At 33.6% G+C, this 17,500-nt stretch overlaps 1 protein-coding gene across 1 annotated transcript in view; it reads right to left on the reverse strand.

Moving 5' to 3' along the window:
- LOC106884093 (uncharacterized) overlaps positions 1-17,500 on the reverse strand; it is a 380,074-nt gene that overhangs the window by 190,499 nt on the left and 172,075 nt on the right. The window contains exon 2 of the mRNA XM_052976276.2: positions 12,245-12,302. The gene's annotated coding sequence lies outside the window, so the exon portion shown is untranslated. The remainder of the gene's footprint in view (positions 1-12,244; positions 12,303-17,500) is intronic.

A 17,500-nucleotide genomic window follows, 5' to 3' on the forward strand; every position in this document is an offset into this window, starting at 1 on the left:
TATATGTAATCATATATATATATATACTCTTTTACTCTTTTACTTGTTTCAGTCTTTTAACTGCGGCCATGCTGGAGCACCGCCTTTAGTCGAGCAAATCGACCCCAGGACTTATTCTTTAGAAGCCTAGTACTTATTCTATCGGTCTCTTTTGCCGAACCGCAAAGTTACGGGGACATAAACACACCAGCATCGGTTGTCAAGCGATGTTGGGGGGACAAACACAAGCACACAAACACATACATACATACACATATATATATACATATATACGACGGGCTTCTTTCAGTTTCCGTCTACCAAATCCACTCACAAGGTTTTGGTCGGCCCGAGGCTATAGTGGAAGACACTTGCCCAAGATGCCACGCAGTGGGACTGAACCCGGGACCATGTGGTTGGTAAGCAAGCTACTTACCACACAGCCACTCCTACGGGGTATATATATATATATATATATATATATATATATATATATATATATATATATATATATATATATATATATATATATATATATATATATATATATATATATATATATATATATATATATATATATATATATATATATATATATATATATATATATATATATATATATATATATATATATATATATATATATATATATATATATATATATATATATATACCCCTATTAACGTATGTATGTGAGTGTATGTAGACAGACGTGTCTGTGTGTGCGTATGTGGGTTGGTAAATATCGGTGTGTTTCAAGCTGGCGAAGTGGTAATACTTGTAACACCCAATCGATACCGAAGTATACGTATCGATATTGATTCCTCAAATTCTTTCGAATGATTTCTTTAAAAATGGAAATAGTAGCAAGTTATATGAAGCGACACAAAGATTACATATCAAACACGAAGACATAACATATATCCACAGACAGCCACAGCGCTTGTTAGCAGGTGCTAACTCTTGACATTAAGCTTTCAAAATAACACGGAAACGTCCAAGCATTGTTCGGCGCGGACAGGCATGAACCGAAATTAACGCATAATCGAAAATACGAGGTACTATTCAGCCACTGTTATACATCAGCAATGTAATATTTCATGGAAATAAAGTGACTATCTTTAATAAGTTATGGTCAGTTTACCTTAACAAATACCATATGTTAAATAGCATTGGAATTCTGTTATAGTCTGCTAATGTTTTCCCTGATGTCTATTCTTCAAGCCGACTCATAAAATCTAGTGAAAAGGCGATAAAAGTCTATTTCATTGAATGCTATATAGCAGTATTTGCTTCCGATTCTATTATTCTGTTAATCTCTCAATCTCTCTCTCTCTCTCTCTCTCTCTCTCTCTCTCTCTCTCTCTCTCTCTCTCTCTTAACATATGTGTGTGTGTGTGTGTGTATTAATTTTGTGATTATAATATCCCGAAGCCATACATAAGAAGACTCTTGTGATCAGTGAAGCTAAATATGAATAAATTCGAGAGCGATGTTTATTAAGTTAAATGTTTAGCGATACAAAATTTAGATAGTAAAGTGATCTCTTAACCGATACTAGAGTTTACCGAAAATACCGGCCACTTCCGCGTGCCTACCCGCATCCAATTGACGCCATCGATCAAGCAACAAATTATACATACACGTATATATAAATTAGATGAATATATACAAGTACATACATACATACATACATATATATATATATATATATATATATATATATATATATATATATATATATATATATATATATATATATATTCTTTTCCACTCTAGGCACAGGCACGAAATGTTTAGGGAGGGAGCTAGTCGATTAGATCGACCCCTGTACGCAACTGGACCCCGGAAGGATGAAAGGCAAAGTCGACCTCGGCAGAATTTGAACCCAGAACGCAAAGGTAGACGAAGTACCGCTAAGCATTTCTACTAGCGTGCTAACGCTTCTGTCAGTTCTCCGCCTTAAGAAATATATATATGTATATATATATATATATATATATATATATATATATATATATATATATATATATATATATATATATATATATATATATATATATATATATATATATATATATATATATATATATATATATATATATATATATATATATATATATATATATATATATATATATATATATATATATATATATATATATATATATATATACATATATATATATATATATTGTAAATCCAAAACAAAAAATAACAAGACTACAAAGGATTCCGCGGTACACGTGTTTCATATATATATATATATATATATATATATATATATATATATATATATATATATGTACATAGATGCAAACATTCACACGCACGCAAGCATGCATCCGCTCGCTCAAAGACTCTCACACACACACACACGCATACGAAAATAAAAACACAAAGATTCCAGTAATGTTTCTCCAATTTAGACCCGAACAAACAAACAATACATGCATACATACATACATACATGCATACATATACACGTACATACACACGTACATATCTACGTCATAAATTCACACTTACAATCACACACACATATGTACTGGATAAATGTGCGTGTGCATGTATATATATAAACATATATGTGTGTATGTAAATGTATAGTGCGTGTGTGTGCGTGTGTGCGTGTAATTTCTTTCGTATAATCCGTAGCCTGTTAGTCTAGAATTACCTAGACATACAGCCGATCTCTTTATGCTAATGGCTACACATGAATACAAAGTTACATTCATACATACGTACATATATACATACATACGTGCATACATGCGTACGTACGAGTTGGTATTCATATACACACACACACACACACACACACACATATATATATATATATATATATATATATATATATATATATATATATATATATATATATATGGATACATATATATATACATATACATATATATATATATATACATACATATATATAGATAGATATGTGTACATATATATATATATATATATATATATATATATATATATATATATATATATATATATATAATATATGTATATATATATATATATGTATATGACATATATTACATTATATACATATGTATATATAATATAAGTAATATATATGTGTTTGTATATATATATATATATATATATATATATATATATATACATATATATGTGTGTATGTGTGTGTGTGCATATATGGATACAGTACGTCACCAACTGTGTAAACAACATGAAATACGAAAACAAACGAGATGAATACGAAAAAAAACGAGAGAAAAGAAAATGGAAAACAGGAGAGGTAACATAAAGAACGACCCTTCATCAGTTGTCTGCTGCCTATCTACTCGCCATTTTGTACATTCACCGACAATATGAAACTTCAAAGACAGTTGCTCCCATAAAGCCCAAAATAAAATTTGGGATTTCTGGAGGGTCAAAGTTGGGAACAAAAACAAGGCAGTGGAGACATACAAGCAAACCGAACGAAAATAAACAAAGATGGTCGTTAGACCAGAACGAGAGGGAGAAATGTTTTCTTTGAAAAGAGAAAAGATAGAAGAGAACGATGGAAGACGTCCAGTCTTTGGAATGTCGTGCAGGAAAAGAAAGAAATTCACGTGAGGAAAAGAAAGATGGAAGATGGTCACGTTTGAGAAACGAGAGAGACAACAGTATAGAGTAGAGTTGCATCAGAAAGGTTAAGATAAACCTACTTGGAAGTTGATGCGTGGCGTTGTCCCATTCTGTATTATATATATATATATATATATATATATATATATATATATATATATATATATATATATATATATATATATATATATATATATATATAGATAGATAGATAGATAGATAGATAGATAGATAGATAGAGATAGATAGATAGATAGATAGATAGATAGATAGATATGCCTAAACATAAGTGTGTGCGTGCAGTAACTCATTATATGTATATAGGGATATGTGTATATGTACACATGTGTGTGTAAATTAATATATGATTCTTCGTATATATATATATGTATGTATGTCTATGAGTGTACATATGTGTATATATATATCAATCTGCGCAGGCGCATGCGAAACGAACAACTTTTAATTAAAACATTAATTAAAAGTATTAATTAAAAGCATTACTTAAAATTATTATTTTCGAACGCTGCTTAAACAGCAATGTAATTTCATGACTTCAGTTGTATGGAGTTTATGACGTTTATAATAATATTACCACGAGAACCAGAAATGAAATCAAAAGCGTATGCCCGAAGCAGCTGTTTTCGCACGAATCGTTCACAAATGTTTTTAAACGAAAGAACATAAGGACAATCGTTTCTTTTTAAACTTTCATATCATATTTTGTAAAAATATTGAAACAGTGGGTATGGGTATTCGAAAGAAAGCCAAGCTACGTTTACCAGCTGATGAACGGAGACGAGTGGCTTCGAATTTTAATGTATGAAAGAACATTCAACATCTGTATTGAGCTTTTGACGAATCAACTTATACACACATACACACACACACACACACATATATATAATAAAATACCTGTTTCCGAGGAAGAGCTATGCTCGAAACGTACAACAACAACCCTCTTCTTTCTCCGAGCGTCATATTAATACATTGCTTGTACATACGTCTATACGTAGCCTAGATTTTATCTACTCCATTCCTTAAATTCATATATATATATATATATATATATATATATATATATATATATATATACATGTATGTACATTTACATACACTTATATATTTATACATATTTATACATATTTATCTATTCATTTATATACCTGATATCAAATAGATATTTAAGTGAAAATGCTTGTGCATTTTTGAATGGCTAATACATGTCTTCTACGCTGTAATTGTTATTCATTATCTTGGCAAATTAAGATTTGACAGATTTACACCAGCGTTAAGTATAATAACGAATGTTAACTTGTAGATATTCACTGTAAGATGACAAATTCTCTGACGTTCGAATATCGCAATTAAAATGAAAGCGATCAAAAGCAGAATCTAACCACCATTTTGACATACCCAAAATAATAAATTTAACGCTATAACCTCCCGATATCCTTATATTAAATCAAATCTAGATATATTTGAAGTATATTTTTACATGTAATAAACATCAAATAATAAATTCACATATAGAAGAATCTGATGGTCATATTGCATGGCTCTCCAATTTAGTTTCTTTAATTATAACATCGATGCTTTTATGAATACGCAATTGAGAATATTTATAATGGATCGAGGTAAATGAATGGTTAATCCTACGCTGTTTTTAATGACTGCATTACTCAATTTGTGTTATCCTTATTGCTGTATATATATATATGTATATATATATATATATATAAAATCTAAACATCATACGGGAGAATGGAGAATTATACATCTTCCAAATTTATTGATTACAGTATTATTCTCGTTAAATTCAAATCCGACACGTGTTTCTGCTGCATAAATTGTCATAATATTCTTTGATGTGTCGTTTATATGCATTTAGTTGATTCAGTTACAGTACATATTCATCCAGGGGAGATATTCCAATGCAGTTTTGCTCAAGGTTGTAACACACGCACACACACACACACACACACACACACACACACACACACACACACATTTCATGTGCGAGTGTGTGTGTGTGTGTATATATTTGTGTATGTGCATGTGTATAAATATGGTTTTTGTCTGTGGGTTGGAAAGTAAAATTAAATGTTGCACTTCAAGCCAAATACAACGAATGAAAATTTTTCTCAAACTGCAATATCACTGGCCGTAGCTATTATTATTATTATTATTATTATTGTTGTTGTTGTCGTTGTTGTTGTTGTTGTTGTTGTTGCTGTTTTTCTTCTCCGTCTCCTTCTTCTCCGTCTTCTTCTTCTCCGTTTTCTTCTTCTTCTTCTTCTTCTTCTTCTTCTTTTTCTTCTTCTTCTTCTTCTTCTTCTTCTTCTTCTTCTCCGTCTTCTTCTTCTTCTTCTTCTTCTTCTTCTTCTTCTTATTATTATTATTATTATTATTATTATTATTATTATTATTATTATTATTATTATTTAGCAGGCGCAGCAGTATTACGATCATCAATAACACCATCGTCGTCAACACGACCAAGAAATACTGTTCAAAACACCAATCATTATCATCATCATCATCAGCTGCAGCAACATCGTTATCATTATTGTAACCTCTCCTCCTCCTCCTCCTCCTCCTCCTCCCCCTCATTCTCCTTCTCCTCATCCGCCTCACCATTATCATTATTATAGTTCTCTACCTTCTCCTCCTCCTTGCTCTTCTTTTCCCTCCTTGTCCTCCGCTTCCTCCTCCTCATCATCGTCGTTAGTGACTTCATCTTCCTCCTTCTCCTCATCCTCCTCACCATTATCATCATCATCATCAACAACTGCAGCAGCAGCACCGTCATGGTGATCATCATCATCACCATCATCACCATCATCACCATCATCACCATCATCACCATCATCATCATCATCTTCATCATTATCATCATCATCATCATCATCACCATCACCATCATCATCATCATCGTCGTCGTTGTCGTTTCAATTCAGAATACAGATATCTATCTGAGAGTGAGCGGGAATCTAATTATTATGTCCTTCCACCATTTGCGTATTCAGGACTGACGTAATCACATCCGTTCAGCAGACATTGACACTAACAGCAAAAAACGAAATTATTTGAATTTAACGAGATCAACAAAAGTTTTATACATAAATAAAGAATTCAAAATGAGATTTATAAAAGAAGAACATCATTTTTTTTTCGTTCCTAATTTTTAATAAGTATTTTTCTTTCATTATTTATTCATGTTTTTATCATAGTCTTCTTTGTCTTGTGTTATTTATATATTTTTTTTCTTTTTAATATGGCGTCTTTCTCTTCCAGTGTTGGATATCGTTATCCGTATTATCGCAGATTTTTGCGGCGGAAAATATTTGAGTAACGTTAACAAACAATTTGACAACAAAACTAATTAAAACACATGTTGCTCTTGTAATTTTAGAATCTCGTTATTTGTAATTTTATCGGAGGAAATTGCGTGTTAGCTAAAGTTAAAAATTCGCCATTGAACAAACATATCAGTTTTTGCTTGCAGCAGCACACGTATTGTTCGGATATATATAATCTCTATGTCTATTATATTTACGTATACATATATACATACATATATATATGTATATATATATATATATATATATATATATATATATATATATATATATATATATATATATATATATATATATATATATTTCATCTATATATATATATATAATCTATATGTATGTTATACACACACACACACACACACACATACATATATATATATATATATATATATATATATATATATATATATATATATATAATCTATATGTATATGATATATGTATATGTATGTATATATATAAATATATGTATATTATATATATGTGTGCGCGTGTGTGTATGTGTGCGTATACGCACACACACACACATGTATGTGGCAGCGTTTCTGCAAGCCTCTATGACTGCTAAGAACTGGAATTTTAAAATTTTGTCTTTTATTTTTTGATCGTTTTAGTCATTGGGCCGCGGCCTTGCTGGAGCATCGCCGTGAAGGGGTTTTAGGGGAGGGAATCTCCACAGTAGTTGTGGTTTCTTCTTTTATAAGAAAAACGCTACATGATAGGAAAGTAAATAGACCAGCACCGGTAGTCGAGTAGTAATATATATATATATATATATATATATATATACACACACACACACACACACACACATGACAGGCTTCTTTCAGTTTTCGCCTACCAAATTGCCTCGGAAGACTTTGGTCCGCCAGGGGCTATAGTACCAGAAAACACTTGCCCGGAACTGAACCCAGAACTATGTGGCTGGGAAGAAAACCTCTTCTCACACTGCCACCTCTGTGCCTGCAGTTTCTGCTTCTAACAACACACATACCAACACGCACGCACACGACCCTGCAGTGAGAGTATATATTTGGCAGCCTTTCTGTGCGCTCCTAACGAGCCAAGAAGTGTATTTTAAAATACCTAAAATTTATCGCTGTACTTTATCTAATTGTTTTCACGTTCTTATGTAAGCAACGACGAGGTGTAACGGTGGTTAACTTAGACAGCAGTCTACTATTTCACAAGAATTTTTTTCGTGAAGAAGAGATTGTATAAACAATACCGGATCTGTATACATCAAACTGGCATAAAGACCACGTAGATTAATTCCTTGAGCTTAAGTAATTATTGATAACGATTATTCTAACCTTCACACAAGTGTAGGCCATTTTGTGGGGAAGGTGTAGTATGGTATAATGGCTAGTATATAAATGGGACTTGTTTATCTAAACAAGAAGAGAAAAAAAAAAGACAAACTCTGCTATGATCAGAAGCATTCCTGTTGCGACCATCACGTCGTTTCTTTTATGAAATAGAAGGGTGTGTTTTGATGGGCAGTCTGCTGCACTATCTCACAGGTCGGATTTATGGTTTCTAACGTATGCGCACAAGCGCAGGCGTGGCTGTGTGGTAAGTTTGCTTTCCGACCACATGGTTCCGGGTTCAGTGCCACTGCGTGGCACCTTGGGCAAGTGTCTTCTATTAAAGCCTCGGACCGACCAAAGCCTTGTGAGTGATTTTGGTAGACGGTAACTGAAAGAAGCCTGTCGTATACACACACACACACACACACACACATACACATATATGTATGTATGTATCTGTCTGTCTATCTATCTATCTATCTATCTATCTGTTATCTATCTGTCTGTCTATCTATCTATCTATCTATCTATCTATCTATCTGTTATCTATCTGTCTGTCTGTCTATGTGTGTGTGCGTATATATATATATATATATATATATATATATATATATATATATATATATATATATATATGTATATGTATATATATATATATATATATATATATATATATACAGAGAGAGAGAGAGAGAGAGAGAGAGAGAGAGAGAGAGAGAGAGACGCATAAGTATATAATATATACATATACATGTCTTTATAATTGGGTATCACGTGTTTCTAACGTTGTTGTGTTTGTGGTTATTGCTATCTGTTGTTCAGTATTATCTGATTTACTAAAGTTACTCATGTGGTTGTTTTTGTTATCTATTTTCATATACAATACATAACCAAGCACACACACACACACACACACACACACACACACACACACACACACATACACACATACACTCACACACATACACACACGTGTATATAAATATTTTCTGGAAAATAAAGTATGCTATACTATGTTATGTTCAATATTTACTTTATATTCTGTTAAACACTCGTCAGATCTGTTTCTGTTTATAAAAATGTTCTGACGTAACCAAAAGATATTATCTAGTATTGTAATACTTTCTACTACAGGCACAAGACCTGGAATTTGTGAGGAGAGGGACAGTCTGAACTCAGAACGAAAAGAAGGACGAAATGCCGCTAAGCCTTTCGCCGGGCATGCTGGTGATACTGCCAGCTCTCCGCCTAAATAATAATAATAATAATAATAATAATAATGATTTCAAATTTTTTCCACAAAAGCAGCTTGGGAAAGGAGATGAAGTCGATTACATCGACCCCAGTGTGTAACTGGTACTTATTTAATCGACCCCAAAAGGATGAAAGGCAAAGTCGACATTGGTGGAATTTGAACTCAGAACGCAACGACGGGCAAAATACCCGTAAGTATTTGGTGCAGTGTGCTAACGATTCTGCCAGCACGCAGTCTTAAATAACCCTAATAATCCTTTTTACTAAAAGCACAAGGCTTGAAACTTGGGGGGGGGGGGTTTAAGTCGAATGCATATACCACAGTGCATAACTGGTACTTATTTTATCAACCACAAAAGGTTCAAAGGCAGGGGCGAAATACCGTTAAGCATTTCGCCCGGCCTGCTAGTGATTCTGTCTGTTCACCGCATTTATGTAGCGCTATAATAGACGGTGATTGCTGTCAGGGACCAATTCACTTAATGCTTTGGAACACTCAGCCGTTATCGGAAAGGTACAGCATTCGATTCTCAGTAGGCAAAGAACGAGAGAAACAAATGGAAAACAGAACAAATAACACAAAGAACGACCCTTCATCAGTTGTCGTCTAGTATTGAACGACAACATCGGTACATACATACATACATACATACATACATACATATATATATATATATATATATATATATATATATATATATATATATACATATATATATATATATATATAATATATATATATATATATATATATATATATATAAAGAGAGAGAGGGGGGACAGACAGACACATAGATAGATAGATAGATAGATAGATAGATAGATAGATAGATAGATAGATAGATAGAGAAAAGAAGGAGAGAGAAATGAATAGATGAATGGACAGATTGATAGAGAGGTAAGTTGGTTTAAACTTATTTAATGAAGCTGATTAGAAATAATAATAATTACAAGCCGAGAATTTTCCAAGTAAATCTCAAAACGTTACAACTTGAGCTTAACTATTTTCCAGAAATAACAAATTAATTACTCTGCATTTATGGAGACGAAGAAAATGCTGCTATGAACAGTTTGTGGTTGAAATCGTTGGTTTAAATTGGAGCCACGAAGTCTGTGGGCGCATAGTGTCCGTTCGTTAATGCGCTGCTTAGTGAGAACAGCCTTGCTTACGTGGACCTGTTGTTGCATAATGAGGCGTCTGGGAGAATTTAAGCAAATTGCACCATCATCTGCGATATATTAAATACCTTACAGTTACTTAAGTGAAATTTCGACAACACGTTTTTCTTCAGGATCTTGTCTCCTGATCTACGTCTGTCAGCCTGTCTGTCTGTCTCTCTCTCTCTCTCTCTCTCTCTCTCTCTCTCTCTCTCTCTCTCTTTCTCTCACTCTCCATCTCTCTGTCTATCTATCTATAATCATTATCTATCTATCTATCTATCTATCTATCTATTTATCACCATTATCTAGCTAGCTATCGATCTATCATTTCTCTATCTATCTATCTATCTATCTATCCATCTATCTATCTATCTATCTATCTATCTATCTATCTATCTATCTATCTATCTATCTATCTATCACTCATTCTCCCTCTCTTTCACAGACGCAATGCATGTACGTTGCCTTGCAGTTAGTTTCGTCTCCTGGTTTCTCTTTCTTTCTCATTCTCTTACATTCTCTGTCTGTCTGTCTATTTATCTCATCCACTCTCTCTCACACATGCTCCCTCTCTCTCACACGTGAAGGCACATTGTCTAGTAGTTAGTTTGTTGCGTTCATGATCTCAAGATTGCTGTTTCGATTCTCGGACCGAGCAATGCGCACTGTTCTTGAGCAAAACCCTTCATTTTACGTTTCTCGGCTTTAAATGATTAACCCCGCGACATACTGGCGCTGCGTTCAGAGTGAATATTGTTATCTCAGTCAATTAGAGTGGATAGTATGATCTCAGTCAATTAGACCCCATGGAAATCAGCTAGAACACGAAACAGTAATACCCAAGAGTTAATTTTGACGTTTCTCTCTCACGTACACTTTCCCATATATATTTAAGAAAGTAAAATTGGAAGGTACCGCACAACTTAAAATATATAGAGAAGAGAATTTGAAAATGCAGAAGTCTTTTAAATATGTTTATTAACTACACCGGTTTCGCTTTTTTTTTAAAAAAGATTTTCGAAAGTAAAGTGCAAGGCTTTGTGTAGCCTTTGCGGTGTTAAAAATTAGTTAACATAGACATATAATGATAAGAAAATGTTAAGAAATAGAATCTCTGACAATGACAAGAAAATGTTAACAGAGGCTTTGTGTTTAAAAAGTTTACATAAATGTATTCAAAATAGACAATGAAATAAGTTAATCAGAAATCATAATTGTTTATAAGCATATACAGGATGTCCCAAAAAGATGTACTCACTCTTAGACAGACGATCACTAATGTATTGCTTTTTGGGATGTACGGGCTTACCTCGACGCAACAAATCCAAGCAAATGGATTGGGAGGAGAGGTAGCGTTGAATTTCTTGCACGTTCCCTAGACCTCACGCCAATGGATTTTTTTTTATGGGGCGATCTCAAAGATAAGGTTTACGCTGCAAAACCAGTGATAATTGATGATTTGGGAAAGGAAATTCTCAGAGAGAGAGACAGACAGACAGAAAGACAGAGAATGAAACATGGTTTGATAATGATTAAAATGTTGCGGTGCAACACATGTGAACTCACCGAATGAGGCATCACAGGTTGAACCAAAGTCACCTTGCTCTGTAAGAGGCAACAATTCCTGAAAATAGACGAGAAAAAAAAATTATGAATAAATTGCAGTATGGAAGGCAAATTTGATCTCGGCCGAATCTGAACTCAGAACGTAAAGAACTGGAAAAGATGCCGCTAAGCATTTTTGTCCGGCGTGCTAATGATACGGCCAGCTTAGCACCTTGAGAATGACTCTTTCTACTACATGAACAAGGTCTGAAATTTGGGGAAAAAGTTAGTCTATTTCATCGCCCCCACTATTTGAGTGGAACATATTTCATCGACCCTGAAAGGATAAAATGCAAAGTCGACCTCCATGGAATTTGAACTCAGAACGTAAAAATGAACAAAATGGTGCTAAGGATATTGTCCAGCATGCTAACGATTCTGCCAGCTCGCTGCCTTAATAACGGTTTCAAATTTTGGTAGAGGGGAAATTTGAGGGGAAGTGAAAGTCTATAACATCGTCCTGTTTTCAACTGATATTTATTTTATCGACCCCGAAAGGCAGGGACGAGAAAGTCGAACTCGGAGGTAGACGGACGAAATGCCTCTTAGCATTTTGCCTGGCGTGCTAACGATTCTGCCAGCTTCCTGCCTTCTTAATAATAATAATAATAATAATAATAATAATAATAATAATAATAATAATAATAATAATAATAATAATAATAATAATAATAATAATAATAATAATTTCAGAATTCTTCCGCAAGGGTAGATTGCAGGAGTGGATTAAGTCGATTACATCAACCCGAGTGCGTAACTGGTACTTAATTTATCGACCCCGAAAGGATGAAAGGAAAAGTCGACATCGGAGGAATTTGAACCCAGAAGACGGACGAAATACCGCTAAGCATTATGCCCGGCACGCTAACGATTCTGCCAGCTCGTCACCTTAATAATAATAATAATAATAATAATAATAATAATAATAATAATAATAATAATAATAATAATAATAATAATAATAATAATAATAATAATAATAATAATAATAATAATAATTGCTTCTAACGTAGGTACAAATTCACACGTATGAGAGTAAGAAGTTCATTATATCTAACAACAGTACTTGACTGGTACTTTATTTATCGACTCTGAAAGTCTGATGAAAAGCATATTTGACCTCCGTAATATCTGAACTCACAAAGTTAAAAGACTGAATAAAAAAAAAAAGGAAAGAAAGAAAGAAAGAAACAAACAAACAAAAGCAACACCGCAAGACACTGTAACAATTCTATCCCTTCACCAACCTAATTCTTTTGATACTATTAAAATCATTGCTGCACTTTATAGCTTATATAAATCAAGCACTTGGCAGGCAGTTACAAATAATAGAAAAAAAAGCAGTAAAAGAAATCAATACATCACGACAACTTCAGAGGAATCTTCCACCTCAATTCGATATTTTAAACGATATTTTAAATGTTTCTTTTCATTTTGTTTAGTCTTTTTCAGTTTTTTGGACATATTTCTTTTTTGTTTTTAATGTGCATATAAATACGTAGTTAGAGAATACAGAACGCTATTAAATGTGATTTGTTATTCCTATGAAAAAAACCATCAGTTGGTACGGCTTGCTTTCGTGCAAATCAATAAATATTTTGTTTACCCGATTTATATTTCCAAACAAGTATTATTCGGCTTACTTCAGAATGTCCGGGTGTTTTTTTCTGCAAATGCGTTTTTTTCTGCAAATCAAATTGAACACATAGTCTTTGGTGATCCATTGGCGTTCTGAGCAGAACTGTCTTTTTAGTACAAAGATCTCCTTGAGAAGATACTTTGAAACAAAATATTAAAATTAGTTCAGTTGTATGTTTGTTTACATATTCTCAATGTTATAGGTAACGGTGTGTTATTCTAATGCTGCTTCAAGAATGTATTTTAATTCGATTTTAGCCTAGACAGCTTTCGAACAAATCAACAAATATTTTCTTTATGGAAACAAGAATTTATCGTCTTAGTTCAGAATATCTGGCATAATCGTTACTGAGGGGATCATATCAGGTCGAAACATAGGTGTCTGATGATATGCCAGCATTGCGCGCAAAGCACTGTCTTCTTAACAAACAGTAGTCTTTTGCAGATATTTCTCTGATACAATTAGTAATAATTAGGGGATTCAGGAGTTAATGGAAAAGATTGTACAGCGTGAAGTATTTAACACTTCGGGGCATTTCTCTTCATTCGCGAGTGCGAGAGACAGAGACAAAAATGCAGCGCTGTTCGTTGGAATAGATAATATAGTTAGATTCTCAAACAGAGTTGATCGATAATTTCTCACTGACGTCGAGCTATATTCAATAAGGAGCTTCTTCACAAACCAGTCCTTGGCACTAGTAGTGTCGTAATTCATTTCTTTACTTGAGTGAACTGGATTAACGTGAAATAAACTGTCTTGCTCAAGATCACAACACACAGCCCGACGCTCTAATCACTGAGCCATACACCATTCACACATACGCCTGCTTGTGTGTGCTTATGTGTGTGCTTGTGTGTGTGCACTAGGCGCATTGCCCAGTACTTAGCATGCTAACCTTACGATAGCTTGACCGTGCGCTCATTTGCCGGATCGAGCGGCGCGTAGTGTTCCCAAGCAAAACACTTCATTTCATGTTACTCCAGTCCGCTCGCTTGTAAACGGGTAACCTTGCGACAGATTAGCTTTTCGATCATAGGGCATGTTCGTCTGCTTGCCTAGCCAAAGGGGTGACATCATTCGCTAGATCCAGCCGTGACCAGTGGTATATAACAGCCAGCGGTGTATAGCAACATCCGATAGCCTAGGCAATTACGTAATATATATATTTGCACACACACACACACAGTGGCAAAGAAACGGCCTTCTTCTCAAACGTTATTTATTCGTTGTCCTGCTACTGATGTTGAAACATTCTGAAAATCGCTATTCTTAAAATAATACTGCATGAACTGCTGCATAAGTAAACATGCGAAGAGACACAACAAGCAATTCTCTGTTGTGTTTATGCTTCCAACGCCAAACGATATAAATAAGCAGCAATACAAAAACGTTATAGTGAAAACGAAATTGGTGATGTTGCTTCAATGGACGAAGAAGAAAAGAAAACCGCTTTGTTTACATTTACTATCGTTTCGAAATACATTAAAGATAAACCCCGATGCAAATGCTACGATTGGCCAGCTAGCAAGCTACTTCCTTTTAGCTCAACCTCACCGTATTCGCTTCTTTTCGTGACAACGCTGCCTTGGTTAAAATATCGCTTCATATTCTAATATAAATACGGTGAGTTTTCTTTACAGGAAAAGAGATATTTTATAGTTTAATATAAACGTGTTTTACAACGTAATACTAAATATATTTGATAGTATAGTTTGTATCAAAGGATAATATAAAATGTAAGGTATAACATACTTTCAATATTTATATAATATATTTTCAATATGCTATATATAACATGGTATGATATTATATATATATATATATATATATATATATATATATGGGAGAATTTACGAAAACAACAACAACAGACGAGGCCAGGTGGTGTAAACAACAAAAGGATGTATTAGTTTAACGCTCGGGAATAGAGAAAGTCTTTAACGTTTCGAGCTACGCTCTTCAACAGAAAGAATAAGGAGAAAAAGAAGGAGAAAAACACGGAGAAAAGAAATTTGAATGTTGTGGTCAGCGATCTAGTATATATATATATATATATATATATATATATATATGCTAGGTGTTCAGAAAGTCGCTGTGCACTTGATTTTTATTAATATACATGTCAGAATATACTTTTCTACTCTAGGCACAAGGCCCGAAATTTTGGGGGAGGGGGCCAGTCGATTAGATCAACCTCAGTACTCAACTGGTACTTAAATTATCGAAAGGATTGAAAGGCAAAGTCGACCTCGGCGGAATTTGAACTCAGAACGTAAAGACAGACGAAATCCCGCTAAGCATTTTGCCCGGCGAGCTAACGTTTCTAATTTCTTTATTGCCCACGAGGGATTAAACATAGAGGGGACAAACAAGGACAGGCAAAGGGATTAAGTCGATTACATCGACCCCAGTGCGTAACTGGTACTTAATTTATCGACCGCGAAAGGATGAAAGGCAAAGTCGACCTCGACGGAATTTGAACTCAGAACGTAACGGCAGACGAAATACCACTAAGCATTTCGCCCGGCGTGCTAACGTTTTTTATTTCCTTATTGCTCACAAGGGGCTAAACATAGAGCGGACACACATTTATATATGGCATCTAGGTCTTTCTGTAGAAGATTAGCATCCATATACATACATGCGTATGTATATACATTTATATACAAACACACACATTTATATACACATGTGTGTATGTGTATGTGTGTGTGCGTATACACTAGTATAATACAGTGTGACCTGTACACAAGTTATAGGACTAGAGTAACCATGGGACGAGTATCCACGGCTTCGTAGACTTCTACTAAAATGTGTCCCATCATTATGAAACAGCCTGCGTATTTTAGAATATAAAAAATTTCGTAGTTTATCACCTAAAACGTATTTTACAGTATAATATAGAAAATATTTTACTGCGTAATATAAAATATATTTTATAGTACAAATCGTATCATGCAATATAATATTAACTATATTTTATAGTATAATATAAATTGCATCTTACTGTATAAAATGAAACATGTTTTACAGTATATTAAATATATTTTATAGTATAAGCAAACACACATATAATAGTATTTAAAATATTTTATAATACAATAGAAAATTTAGTTTAAGTATGAGGTAAACCGTATTGAATACATTCAATATAATTCAATAAAATATTAAAGTTTTAATCCTATAATGCGCTATAAAATATATAAAATTTATTTATAGATTTCTTTAGCCAGTGCTGTTTTGAATAATTTGTATGTGGCATATTTATGGACAGAAAAAGGGGAGATAATTTTACGTACGTTTCGACACCTTCGGAGTACTCCTCAACAACTACATATCACATTTTACTGGGAAGCCTGTGGTTTAATGATTAGTGTACTCAGTTCACAGTCGTATGGCCGCGAGTTCGATTTGCGGCGGTGCATTGTGTCCTTCAAAAAAATATTTTATTTCCTTCATTTCACGTTGGTTCAGTTCACTCAGCCGTAAAAAGTAAGTAGGTCCTGTATTTCAAAGGGCCAACATTGTCATATTCAGTGTCACGCTTAATCTCCCTGAGAACTGCGTTAAGGTTACGC

Source organism: Octopus bimaculoides, chromosome 25 (assembly GCF_046866305.1).
Source record: "Octopus bimaculoides isolate indiv1 chromosome 25, ASM4686630v1, whole genome shotgun sequence".
NCBI lineage: Eukaryota > Metazoa > Mollusca > Cephalopoda > Octopoda > Octopodidae > Octopus > Octopus bimaculoides.